General features: G+C 42.5%; 1 long non-coding RNA gene across 1 annotated transcript; it reads right to left on the reverse strand.

Annotated features, from left to right (window-relative positions):
- Positions 1–4,587: 4,587 nt before the first annotated feature.
- On the reverse strand, positions 4,588–5,051 carry LOC147153781 (uncharacterized). The gene is made up of 2 exons (XR_015087510.1): positions 5,000–5,051; positions 4,588–4,798 (listed from the first exon to the last, which is right to left on the reverse strand). It is a non-coding gene; the product is annotated as an uncharacterized LOC147153781 (long non-coding RNA).
- Between the last annotated feature and the right edge of the window lie 7,251 nt (positions 5,052–12,302).

Here is a 12,302-nt window from a genome sequence, read left to right on the forward strand (position 1 = left end):
TGGTTCTTTAATCCACCATTTATCGGCACTTACTAATTCAGTTCCGCTCAGAGGGGAGTTTTTTTTTTTTTTTTTTTTTGGGGGTTGAAGCAACAGTAAAGGAAAATGTGTGCGTGCATGCATCAGGTCAAATTATTTTCAATATCACATTCCAATTTCAGTGTGCTTAATATGATTTATTTTATAACCATATGTGGCCAATGACATAATGTCAGAGTTCTCTTGACTCTAAAATACAGTGTTGCCTCAAAATAAGATAAGATAAGAATGCCTTTATTGATCCCACAGTGGGGAAATTTTCAAATACACTTTTAATTTGTGACATGACCACACTCGGAGCTCAAAACACTTAAACACTCTCAAATCATCTTTCGCCATTGAAACACAGTGGAACCACGGTTTACAAACGACCCTCCTTGCGAACAATTTGGGTTTCGCACAACATTTTAATGGACCTGTCATACTATATTTGGTATATGAACAGTCTTGGCATGGACGGGTGGATGGAACTATGTTCAGCTTGCTGCACGCTGCAGAATCATGATTGCACTGTGCATAATGCATTGCTGTGAACTGAAAATGAGTTGCATAAGAAATTCCACCTCTGCATCCTCAATCGTCCAATCACAAATGACTGAGTGATTGAGGTGCATGGTAGCCTAAAAAAAAAAAAAAAAAAAATCTAAATCCATTCATTAACCACTAACCATTCATTTCAGCGTAAGAACGTCAAAATATCTGTGCAAGTATGGCATTTCACGGCGGAAGTTCTGCCTCCACATCCGCAATCATCCCTTCATAAATGTACAATAATTGGCGTTGCATTTGTGGTTGACCCGGCTAAAGAAGTCCGAGAATCATTTAATTTCTGTTAAAAACATACTTGTTACAGAACATATGTTCTTTATTGAATTGTAGCATCTCTTTAATTACAGTAAGACCTAAAATGGTCAATGTCAGTGAAATCATATCAAAATAGCTGTCCATGCATGTTGTAGCTAGGCGGAAGCTCCGCCTCCACACATTCACCCAATCACAGACGCGAGACTTGTAATATGAGTACGACTAAAAGCAGAACTAATTATGATGCCCCCCACGCTAAAGTTTTGTTAAACAAGTAAACACTGCACTGAGCAGTCAGATTGGCTCCTAAGAAAGGGAAAAGTGGTATGTGCTAAAGAGGAGGAGTGTTAGGCACCACTCCAAGATTTGCTCTCTCCCGGGACTAAAGGGGGGCTAGACTGATATGTAGGGGGGGCTGAGAAAATAATTTAGAAATATATTTTAGAATATCAACTAAAATACTGACGGGGTTTAACTGGGGTATGCACAGATTTCTGACGAGGCTCTCAGGGTTGCGCCATCACTGGTGTTAAGAAACATTTGTCATAGATGAGCGGAAAGCTCTGTGTTGTACTTCTTCTTGCGCTGTGGAACCATGAAGGTTATGGGATCGGAAGTACACTTTTCCCAGCCAATCCTCGCGGTGTCCCTCATTTGCATCAAAATCAGGATACAGGTAGTCCTCAAATTACAACGTACATTGTTTCGACTTTACGACGCCCGTGCTTCCTCCATACCAATGCTTGTGCATTTGCAATGGGTTTCGTGCCAATGCACTTCCGCATACAAGCACTTCCTGTACTACAAAGACCAGCATTCCTTGCAGTTGAGAAATGAGCATGCGCAGAGTGTCTCGATCGTGTCTGGCCCCCGGCAGAGCACAAACCGCTGAGTTAAAACTCTGGCCATTTCGCCAGACTGCCTTATAACAAAAATGGAAGGCATCGGTTATACATTTTCATAATCGGGACCTTTCTCCAAGATCAGCTAATCAACATGCACCTAATACATTTGTCGACCGGGGGGAATTGTGTGGGGGTGTGCGTGTGTGTTGGGCGGGAGCGCGGGCGCTGTGGATCCCCTCCGCCCCACACATAAACACAATAGTGACAAGGGGTGATTTTAAACTATTTTTTATGATGATGATTATAATCCACTCAATTCATGATTCAGAGGGATTACCCCACACTGGTGTCATATTGATGAATGAAATACATCGAGCACTCACATCCGCGGAGCGCCGATTTGTCTGCCTACATCTTGATCTAGTACACCAAAGTCATGTTAGACCACCTGTGCCTCAAATTAGACCTGTTTTTTGCAAGTCAAAAATCTAGCCTACTTTTTCTAACCAAATTTGCAGATGCACTGGGGGGCGAGGCAGAAACGCCTAGTGAGGCGTAGCCCGTCTACAAAATTCACAACCATGTCGAACTAAACCATTGTCCCTGCACGAAAATGACGATGCGCCCGCTATTGCCAAGCGCAACCTAGTTTCGGTCACCAATTGTCAGGTGCATCGGGGGCGAGGCTGCATCGTGCGCTGGCACGCCCAGATGATTGCAACACGGCCCAAAACACGCTAGGCTAGACTTGCTAGAGTTGCACCTGTTTTTATGCCAAGCGTACGGGCGCCAGTCTACCAAAATAGGGCCTGTAATCTTGGTTTATAAACGTTTCGCCTTACAAATGGGCTCATGATGCGGAGTTTCACTGTAAATGGCAATGTCATTAATCCGTTCCAGTTTTCCCCCAAAAACCAATTATAAAGTGCATTTTAAAGGGAAAATGGAAAGGAAAAATAGAACTCTATAATAAATTATTGTACTGTACTTACAGTACAATAAAATAAAAACGTTGACACAATAAAAACATACAGTAATGACAAAATAGAATCATTTTTGTCACATTTTTGTCTAAGAAAGAAACTAGCCCTCTCTTTGAGACTTTGGGAAAGAAGAGCTTCAGGACACAATAAATACATTTACATGACAGACACACATAATCCCGAGTCTCAAGACAAACCAAACCAAAGCTCCAGAAAGAAGAGAGCTCAAGCCTTGAGTCTTAGATGATCTCCCTTGGCAAGCAGAATGAGGCAATCGTGTTGTTTTGTTGTAGGCTTCAGTGTATTTTGTCCTGATCTGGGGACTGATATTATGTTTATTTATTTGTATTTAGTTTCCACAATGTTTGATGACTGCACACAGTGTCTGATGGTAGCAATCTGCAAATAAAGTGAAGTACCCGTCTGAAAACGTCTCGCCTGCTCACTGAGCTGAGGGACGGCTAGCTGTCGTGTTTGCTGTATTATTGTACATTGTGTTTTTGCTCTGGTGCTCCTCTTCAGAAACATAGACGGAGCAGTTATTTACTGCTCCTTCTTTTTTTTTTTTCTTTAAGTTCATACGAACAAAAATTAGCTGTCCCTACAATGAAATATTAGGACATAACAGCTTTCCATCAGCTCAGGTCTCTCTTTCGCAAACACCCCCCGCGCACACACACACTCATCATACCAACCAGGTGGTTGACAGCACGACGCTATGCTGGATGTGCTTGGCAGGGTGGAGAAAGGTGCAAATTGGGTGGTCTTCCTCATAGGTGATATGTGAATTGGCCTTCATGGCTTCACTTTGCTCGCCTTTTCTCACTCTAACGTTATGTGTGGTGAAAGCCCAGCAGAGAGATGGCTCAGGATCATTCTGATGACGATGACATTTGAAAGCAAAGTCGGCCAAACCATGGCTAAATGTGAGCAGGTGTGATCATAACAGAGACCAATTGCAATTAGATCTCAGGATGTGGGGGGAGGGGGTGCAAACTATGTATTTTTAATCAAAGCTGTTACCATCTGTCATGGATGCTGTTTTACTCACGCCCGCTTCCGACTGCGCGCGCCGCGAAATTAAATAGGCGTCCAGTCACATGTCATCGGTGGCCATGATCAGAACTTAATGTTTTATAATCAGGAAAAAATGCACACTATAATATTGTGCTATGTAAAAACATATTGTCAAAATACAGTTACGTAGAATGAAACAGTTGGTGCATCATTAATTAAAGCTTCAAATCAACTGGTTGTGCCGCTCCTTCTGGTGTGCCCGTCTTTGCCCCCCCGGAGTGGGGTCATGGGGGGGATCAGTATAACAGAGTTGTCCCGACAAAGACGAGTAGTCACCCGTGCCACTCCTCTCAGTGACTCAATAAGCTGCAATATTAGCGTGTGCGTTCTCACAGAGGATCAGAGGATGAAATGTGCTTGTGAGTATTGTTAAATTGTCTGTCAAATGTGTTGCTTTGCCTATTGTGTTCAAATAGCTTTAGCATAAAGGGTTGTAACACTGCAACTATCAATGCTAATTGTGAGCACACTGATGGTGTTTTCTAGTATGTGTTAGCATCAAGACAACTTGTGATTCTCTTTGATGTTTGGTTTGACACTACACTCTATTTGGGCGTGGCGTTCAACAATTTGAAGTGGCTTTTTTGAAGAATTGTTCACTATCTGCCAAACTGCCGCTTATTGTGAATTGAATTGAGTTTGCTGCCACCTCTCGAGGCAGCACTGTATTGATTCGGCAATTTGCATATTACTTTACAGAACACATCACACAGCTCAAATGTTATTTTGAGTAGCTCACGTTCACAAATAGAAAATAGAAAAAAAAGTACTCACCACAAAGCTGTGGTGTTTCTGTTTATTCTTCTGATTAATCCTCACAAATAAAATGACAACGACCCAAGGTTCAACGTTTTTCAATGAGCGAAGAATTTCTTTTCACCGACTTGACCGCACCATTGTGACTTGTGACGTTATTTTGATGTAAGCTCGGAATTCCACAGTCGCGGTGGCCGCTGGGACACTGCGGTGGCAGCAGTCGCCCTTCGTTGGGTCGGTGATCCTGCCTGGACCGGCCAGGCTGGCCCATTCGGCTGTCGCCTAGCCATAGAACTGACACGATGCGGCTCATGACCCAAAGTCAGAATCGGCTAAGTACGTCAAATGCCAACATCGAGCAAACAAGTTCAACACACAAATCCACACATCCAGCTAATGTTTAGCTTATAGCATACACAGCTGCAGCATATACATACTGTACATATACACATACAGCATATGGTCACATAGACTGCTTGGATTAGATAGACTTACCTTGCTTGCCCTTAAAATGCAGCGTTGTGTTTGCCATATATATTTTCTTTCTAAAAAAAAAAAGACAAGGTTAGCCAATAAATTGGTGTTCAGTAGCATGCTTTCAGTAACAGCTGCATTAGTGTATTGTCTTGAACTTCTCAAAAATAAAGCTCTTGTGAAAAATAATACTAAATAATAATGTGTAAAAAATGCATTCAAATAGATATAAAGTAAGTATTCCCACCTATGGACCTCTGTCAAACGGAAATTCCCTCATCCGGAAAAAAAAAAACGTATGCATTAAATTTTCTACTACTATATTACATTAACGATCAATTCCTTAGAACGAAAGTTCCGTTATCCGGAACCCATAGTGAAGCCCGCAGTAGGGCAGACTCAAGCAGTTCTCGCTCGCATCGACGGAAAAACTTTGACCACTCTGCCATCATCGGATCCAAAACGGCGACATGTAAGCTACTTCTTTGGCATACGTTTTACTGAAATTGCGAAAGATTTCAAATTCATTCATTTACATTTTCGTCTGCAGAACATGGCATCCAAACAAAGAAGAACGATAGCGACCGTGGAAGAAAGAGTGAAATGCATCCGATTAAGCCAAGCTGGGCACAAAGTAAAAAACATCCAGGAGACACTTGGAGTCGGAAAAACTCAAATCTACGAGCCATCTTCCAGCAAGGAAGCTATGGAGATGGCATACTGCAACGAGCAACAAAACTGTATGATACGCAGACAAACATTTTCATACAGCAAAGAATGAAGCCAATATAACTCAAAATAGACTCATTTATTCCCCCAAGTCTGAGAAAAATCAACACTAAACTACAGTACAATTTACTGTAGTTAAGTACAGTACTGTACTGCATTGGTTTCACAGTATTTTTTCAACAGTATTTGGACCATGTTTGCTATAATGTACTGTATTTTGTTCATATACCTGTACTTTAAAGTGCAGTTTTTGATTAATACATTTAATACGTTTAATAATTACTTGCACATTGATACAGCACATGTACCGTAGACGTTTCCCACATAAGGAAATTCCCAAAAGTACAAATAAAAATGTATCTATCTGTTCCTCTTCTTCATCCAGTATTCAAATTCACTTAATCAAAAATGATCTTCATTCATCCACCCATCCCTCGTCCGTCCATTCATTTATACGCGCTCTTCATTCAAAAATGATGACATTTCTAAGTGACCATAACCTTTTGAATGAAGCATATTCCAAGTTGACAATGTCAGAATACATGGGGCTCTTATTGTGCAAGCGCGCGTCAAGAAGCGAAATGACACTTTCCCACTTGGACTGGCCACCACATCGTCCAGAGTTGACGAAAGGAGACGTGTGTTTATAATTCTGCAATGGCAGGGATGATGCCTGAAATCAACCCGGTAAAATATTGTCATTAAAGCAAAACGCATTGCAATCTGTCAGCGTTAGTGTGTGTATGTGTGGCCCCTCACTCGACCATGTGCTAACCCCACACAGCTGCAGAGTCCCCTTGAGGGTTTGTCACACAGGCAACACAGGAGGAGGACGAAGAAGAGGAAGGTTGCAAGGGGGAGGATGCTACTAAAAGCGGCATCTCTCATTTTCATGCGGTGCCTTTCCGGCAAAGATTTTGCACACTGCTGTGGTTGTGCAATCTTTTTCGGCTTGTCACTTACGCTTTCCATCAGTCATTGCTCCCAAAACTGATTGGTTAGTGTGGAAAATGAGCATGTGTGCATGTTTACATTGGAAATAAACGCACAAGCTCCTCAAAGTGGAACATGAAATGTACAGTGAACCCTTGCCTGTTCACTTTTCAGGAATATCACCTTTTCCCCCCCAGTGGAACCTCAGCGAAACCTATTTGTGGAATGCCACAAGAGGGCGATAAAGCTGTGGCTGATCGGAAAGTAGTAATTGGTAAAAGGTATTGTTGAAGTGATACATCGCGACTGAGAGAGAGCTTTGGGAGGTTGTTAGGGAGGAGCTAAGTTTAGCCCGGGTAGTGAGTGGTCCTGATGGAGTGTCTTCATATATTTCTTTGTACATCCCAGTGGGTAAAATCTTTTAAAAATACATCATTCTCTCCATAAATGCTGATTACAAAAGTTACAAATGTTTTGCTAGTTGAAGTTGGCTGTAAAACGTTTTGCTCAGACCAACCAATCAGAGGATGGAAAAATGCTGACATCATAAAGGGCCAGCATTCTGGCCCTGTGAGGACGAATTTAACATCTGGTTGATTACAGAAACAGTCCCGTTGCTAATATAATTTAGTTTACATTGGCGAGCACTGCTGATTCTGAAGGCCTCGAGCAGATTTGATTGAGATGGCAACACACAGAAGCTGAAATCTAATTGGATCGTAAAAATCCAACCTCCACATGTACTAGAAGCAAAGGTGGGCATTTACATCACACTGATTGACGGACCGCTTTGTCAGTCCGTCACTGACGGACGCCCGTTTTGCTGATAATTGACGAATGACGGGACACTTTTTAAAAAATGACGGACTAAGCACTGACGGGAGTGGAATTTTGGCCTTCAGGATACCGGCAACTGTCACTAACCACGGTCCGTCACTGTTTTGCTAACGTTTCTTTTCTTGGGCTGGGGGGACGGGCCGACGTACCTCTGACTCACTAACTGACGGGCTGAAGAATTGACGATTACAATTCGGTTCGTCACAAAAAATAACGGACTGGCCAATGACGATCATATTGAACGTGTTGATAAAAATATCTGTGTACTAAGGTATACAGTGTAAATGTAAAAGCTCCCCAAAACTGTGAGGCTCGCTTAGATTCGGGAAGAAGCTTGATGTCCCCACTGGAAAGCTTGTCCCGTTTCCTTCAAGCAGGGAATCTCAGGTTCCTCAACTATGGCTGTCAATCAAACGCCGTTTCCTCTGAGTGCGTTTTCTATCTGTCAAGGGTCATAGAGAGCAAGAATGAGACCTGTTGTCACCCTCCATGACTCCCCCCTCCTCTTGCTCTCACTCCTTGGAGAGGTGTATCTCCACCTTGTGCGTCGTGTCTGGGCATGACCTGTTGCTAGGTAACCCTGGGTCACAGCTGCAGACTACGGCAAATCCTTTTTTTTTATTTATCAGCCAGTTATGTGGGAGATGGTGGCTGTAATTTATTAGTTTGATATTGGGCGGCCAACGTAAGTTTGAGATTGTAAGAAGAAGTGACGGGGATCACCGCATTACAAATTCATCCACTCCCCCCCCCCCCCTTTTTTTTTTTTAACCATGAAAAACAAGCATCTCCAACAACAAAGCCAATGGTAATGCACTTTCCATGCTGGTAATTGAACAGATGTGGTCTGAAGGCTTGAAGTGCCCAGAAAAAAATATTTCCTCGAACAGTGTGTGACTGATTCACGTCCAAGGATGGAGTGCTGCCTTCAGTTTACTTCAGTCATCCAAAACCGGTCATGACCGTCATCAACATGTCCATCGCTGATGCACACACAAATACAGTGGTAACATTGTATACAGATATGTACGGGCTTATTACAACTTTTGTAAGATTCAGTACACCCCGGGGTTGAAAGGTATCCTACCCTAAAATGATAAGCATTATGTTTTGTCAATAAAAAACAATAAAGTGAGTGCACCAGAACTGATGTCTTGTGTAGTAACCCTTAAGGTCAAAGTTTTTGTGAAGTAGAGGAACAAGTGCGGGAAGCAGTAGTATTCCAAAACGATTGTATTTATTCACATAACAAACGAGCCATGAGGAATTACCAAAATATGAAATAAACAGAGTTTATAAACGTCAATATTCAAGGAACAAAGAAAACTTAAGGGATGAACTAAAAACTACAGGCAACTTAATATGACCAGGTCATATCCACTTGACTATCCACAGCAATCTGCGATCCATTTTCATTTTCCTAATTTTTTGCAGTATCTAATGACGCACTTTGGAGTCTGGCGTTTCTTTCCTCCTCACTCACTACATAAGAATTTGAGCGCCTTCTTTCACATCAGTGGTTATCAAGTACAGACAGCAGCAAGATACTATGACTATACTACTAGCTGCTACTACTGCATTGTGAGCTAGCTAGTGGTTAGCATGAGCTAGCGGGATATAGTATCGCCACCGGAGGCTTTAAGCAGATATATTTTGCCAGTTCAAACATATAGTGACTAGTGGCGTGTCGGCATAAGAAAGTCGGAGTCTCCTCTGTGGTGTGTCAAATTTAGAAGATATATATTTTTTTCGCTTTACATGGACTTTACATTATGACACTGAAACAGTTGTAACATATCCTATGTTGGTATCTATGAAAAAGCACTTTGCATCTTTTTTTAAAAAAAAAAATCGTATTTCTGGTTTTGCTCTGGATGTAAAGTTGTCCCACCTTATTGATAGCGTTACTTTGTCAAAGGAGTGTTAAATTGAGTTGGCCGATCTCGGCACCATCTGACAGTTTGTGCAACACTTGAGTGTGATATTAATGTCTTGGCCCTGTCAAAACTTCTGCATTGAAGTCATAGCCAGTGCGCCTTGTTAAATCTCTCAGCTTAATGTGGCTGTGATGAATCTTTTTTCACATGCTTCCTCCAGGCCATATCTGATCAAAACAAATGCACCTGCACTAAACCCCCCCCCACCACAAGTGCAACTCCTCTGGGATGGGTAAAAATTGACTCCCTGGCTTCCTCCGCCAGGCAATTACATGCCATCTGTTCCCATCTTGGTTGTTCCAGCTCATTTTGTTTCTGCGATTGTTCGTCTAATATCATCGGCCCGACAGCATGAGCGGGGAAGCGGGGGGCGAGGTGGCAGTGGGACACCAAAATGAGGAGTGGCATGAAGAGGAATTAATCGAATTTATAGTAGAAGCAGATCTTCCCCTCTGAAAAGAGACAGTCCCCCTAGAATGAGCAGCATTAGCATATTCATCACCTCATATTACCTTCTTTATGTAAAGTGGGCCAGACTTTCTTGACCACCCTTTTAACGCCATCTGTGATGGCTTTTTTTAATTGTTTGTGAGCAACAGGTCTACTTGGTTGCTGCATGGTAATAATAATGCATTAGCCTTCCTGTCATGTATCAAACTGATCTATATGGAAGCATATATACAGTAGCAGGCTGTAATTCCCCCTCGCGAAATCACATTATTATTTTGTTGAAGCAGCTATTGGACCCATTACTCTGCCGTGCGCCAGCCCGGATGTGGCGCTGATTTAATTGCATCCATGTTGGGACGTGAAGCGAGCATCAAAGGTTTATCACTTATGTCAATAATAAAAATAATAACGGGCGAGCTGGGCGCCACCTTAGGCAGAGATAATTCTCCATCTCTGCTGACATGGCCGGAGATAGAAACAATCAGTCACAGAGGCAGCCGGACTGCCTGTAGGAACCCCCGTGTGGCGGGTGTCCGAGTGGGGGTGAGAGGATGGCTTTTGGCTTCTATAGCCAATGTGAGCGCCACATGCCTGACTGACTCTGTGTGACTTTCAAAAGGGTTTCATAGGCTTTCATTATGTTCAAGCAAACATTTTGAGGCCAAGGACCAAGTCGCGAGAACATGTTCCAATGATCACTAATAATTCTCACAATGAATAAAGATCCCATGCCACGGTGTTTTAAACTTTTTTTTCATCTAAATCATCTTTGATTTGGTTTGGACGATCATTTCATTTGGAAATGCCCAGGATGCCCCTTATTCATCTATTCGAGTTCTTCAAAAACGCCTGGCCTTTTGAACAGGTGGATTTCCCGTATTTGAATTAGCATTGCTCTGGTTGGATCACTGTTGTCCTCAAATTGAATATGGAATTCACCTTTCCTCTGATTGGCATGTCAGGAATGAACCAAGTGATGATGACTTAAAGCGGAAGTCAACCAAAACATTTTTTTTCAATATTCTACGCAAGCCCACTGGTTGAAACAAGGCATTCTGATAAATATTGCGTTTGTGGAATAAGAGTTAATCCACCCGTTTTAGCCATCTCTGAGGGCGGCCATATTGTCACTTCTGTCGACTGAAAATGACATCACAACTGCTTAGGGCTCAGGTAACGACCAATCACGGCTGACCTGTTTTCTGTAGCTGAGCCGTGATTGATCGTTACCTCAGCCCTGAGTAGTTGTGATGTCATTTTCAGTCGACAGAAGTAACAAAATGCACGGCCCCTGAGATGGCTACAAAGGGGTGGATTTTACTGTTAACTCATATTCCACAAACACAATATTAAACAGAATGCCGTGTTTCAACTAGTGGGCCTGCTGGGAACATATTCTTAAAATAAATTAGGTTTGAGTTGAATTCCGCTTTAACTGCACATTGATCCCGGAATACCGAGCCTGCGTACGCTATTGGGGCTGCACATACAGTATATTGTACTTTATTACAATTAATTAACCATAAAAAGATACGGTAACACTCGAGGAAGAAGCGGGTTACTACAGAAAGATGAAGTGGGTAAGAATAAAGTGAAAGTGTGAATATTTTGAGAGGCCTCGTGCCCACCCACTGACTGTACCTGGCATACGTACATCGCTCGCATGCATTTTGGCAGCAGACGCTGTAAGCTTCACTATTTCATCCACAGATACATTATAAATGATAAATATAGGTAAGTATTGTTAGAATATACTGTATATACTTACTGTATTCGTATGGCTTGGTGGTGGCCGGCTGTATTTCACTCACTTAAAACCAAAAACAGGTTTTACATTGTCCACTAAGTGTGGGTGGGGTTGTGTTTGGGCCTCATTGGAAGGTCAAATCTCATAACCATTACACCAACTTTTCTTAACCTTTGTCTAAAACGTCATCAAATCAGCAGAGCTGGGCATCGCCTAACCGCCACCGCGTTCCGTCCTGCATGTTTAATCGACCCCGTGGTCCCGGTCCATCCCTCGTCGGCGACAGCTAATCGGCGTCGAGGATGTAATCTCATGTCACAAGCAGGCGCCGCACGAGCAGACACGCGGCCAAACAAAGAAAAAAAAAAATCAAACAAAAACAACAGACACACACACGCACCGTGTGGTGATCGGTGAAATAAAAACAAGACGCATGTCATTGCGTCTGTGGGACCGTGAGGTACACAACACTGTCTAATTTTTTCCTTACTCGGCCGCATGTCAGGAGTGCTGCACCTGAATGTGACCTGGTACAGGTTAAATCCGTTCTCTACTTCGTTTGGATGACTCTGAGCGACTGGCACCACGTGGGTCGCTTAAATGCACCTGTACTAAAGAATGACACTTAAATATTTTCGTTTTGTGTGGTGAAACAATGATGAAATACTTTTGTGATATATTTATTGCTGTC

This window comes from Filicampus tigris, chromosome 1, assembly GCF_054856515.1.
Source record: "Filicampus tigris isolate MCC_2025a chromosome 1, RoL_Ftig_1.0, whole genome shotgun sequence".
Classification (NCBI taxonomy): Eukaryota; Metazoa; Chordata; class Actinopteri; order Syngnathiformes; family Syngnathidae; genus Filicampus; species Filicampus tigris.